We start from the raw sequence: 1,971 nt of genomic DNA, 5'->3' as shown, positions 1-1,971 counted from the left end.
CAAATCACTGTCCATGATTCAGGTTGAATCCGAATCTGAATCAAATAGGGCCCACTTCACACACCCCTAGTAATTTGAGGAGGGGGGTCACATTCATGGCCTGGAACACGCTGATAGAACACTTTAGTTTTCTAAGTGTTGAAAGAGAGGCCCAAAGTTTAGTAGGCTTCTGCAAAGAGATCCAGCATAATCTCGAGGTTTTCCTCAATGTGCAAGGATGGCACAGACATCAGTGTATTGAAGGACAAGGATGGGATTTTTAAATATTTTGAACAAAAATGTCCTAGACTGAAGAGCCCTCCATTCATTTGCTATTAAATGCTAATTACAGAATGGAAGCTGTTCTTAACAAGAAACAGGATGATGGTCAAAAAAAATGGAGAACAGACCTGGGGCAATGATACATCCTGCCTTGGCCCCAGTTTGAATGACAAATGGATTTGTCTCTGATCCACTAAAAAGAACAGCTGCAGTCATCTGGTCATGGAGAAGCCTGAGGACCTTGTTACTTTTTTTCAGAGAATCCAAATTTGACCAGTATTCTCCACAACACTTTGTGATTGATGGAGTCAAAGGCCTTAATGAGGTCAAGGAAGGGTAGGAAGCAGTATATAATTTGTAATGTGTTTGCATAAACCATTCATTGAATAATTCTGGATAGGCGAAAATCCAACTCTACATTTATTATTTGGTTCATTCATTTATAACAGACCCCTAATGCTGGGGACAACAAGATCAAGAGATAGGTATCAGAGGCCTGAAAGTGATCATGTGCTTTCTGGCCCACCTTTGCTAATTTATTATGGCTGGCATAGTGAATAATAGCAGTGAAGATCTTGGGGGCACAGGTTTCAGCCTGATTCCTCTGCTGACATATGTTTCTTGGTGCGCAGCAATATCAGCCCTCTTTTTTTTTTTTAAAGAAAACATAGTATTTTCTTCTTTGTAATAGGGCTGATAAGGCTCTTAACATTCCAAGGTACATACTTAATAGGGCTGTGCAAAGCTTCGGGTGCTGATTCGATTTGGAGATTTGGCCCGATTTGGTGGCCAAATCTGCTCATCCAAATTAAATCAGAGGACCAGTTAAAAGGTATGAATCAATTTGAAGCCGTTTGAATCGATTTGGAAAAGATTTGGAGAGTTTCAGTGGTTCGGGCAGTCCCTGCCCACTGCAGCAGGGAGCTGGACCCGGACTCTGAGTGGGTAAATAAGGGTTGGAGGGTGGGGGTGGGGGGCTGGAAGAGCAGGGAGGGGACCATGGGGGGACCCCCACCAGGCCCAATTCCCTGCCTGCTCCCCCAGCCCCCACAGACCCGCACCCACTCCCTAGCCTCCCTCCCCCCACCATGGCTACCCTACCTGCCCCAGCTCCCGGCCCTTTAAAAAAAAGCCCCTACTCACCGGGTGCTGCCAGGAAGGGAGTAATTCCCACTGCCCCATGCTGCATGGGGGGGCTGTACCACAAGCCTCCCAAACTCCGCCCGCTCCCCCAGCCGAAGACTGGAAGAGGGCCAATGCGGTGCCTATCTTCAAGAAAGGGAGGAAAGTGGATCCAGCTAACTATAGGCCCATCAGCCTGACTTCTATCGGGGGGAAGATCTTAGAAAAGTTTATTAAAGAGGCCGTCCTTAATCGACTGGCCGATGCCAACATCCTAAGGGATAGCCAGCATGGGTTTGTTGCAGGTAGGTCTTGTTTGACAATCTCATTTCCTTCTACGACCAGGTGACCTATCACCTGGACAAGGGAGAAGAGATTGATGTCATATATCTTGACTTCAAAAAAGCCTTCAATCTGGTATCCCATGATCACCTCTTGGCAAAACTGGCCAGTTGTGGCCTTGGGTCCACCACGATCTGCTGGGTGGGAAATTGGCTGCGTGGTCAGACCCAGAGGGTGGTAATTGGTGGAAGTTAATCGTCATGGTGTCCTGTGACCAGTGGGGTCCCCCAAATCTCTGTCCTTGGA

The sequence above is a fragment of the Gavialis gangeticus genome, unplaced genomic scaffold (assembly GCF_001723915.1).
Source record: "Gavialis gangeticus isolate Ggan-Ray unplaced genomic scaffold, GavGan_comp1, whole genome shotgun sequence".
NCBI classification, from domain to species: Eukaryota; Metazoa; Chordata; order Crocodylia; family Gavialidae; genus Gavialis; species Gavialis gangeticus.
The sequence above is the reverse complement of the archived record's forward strand: the minus strand, read 5'-3'. Positions refer to the sequence as shown.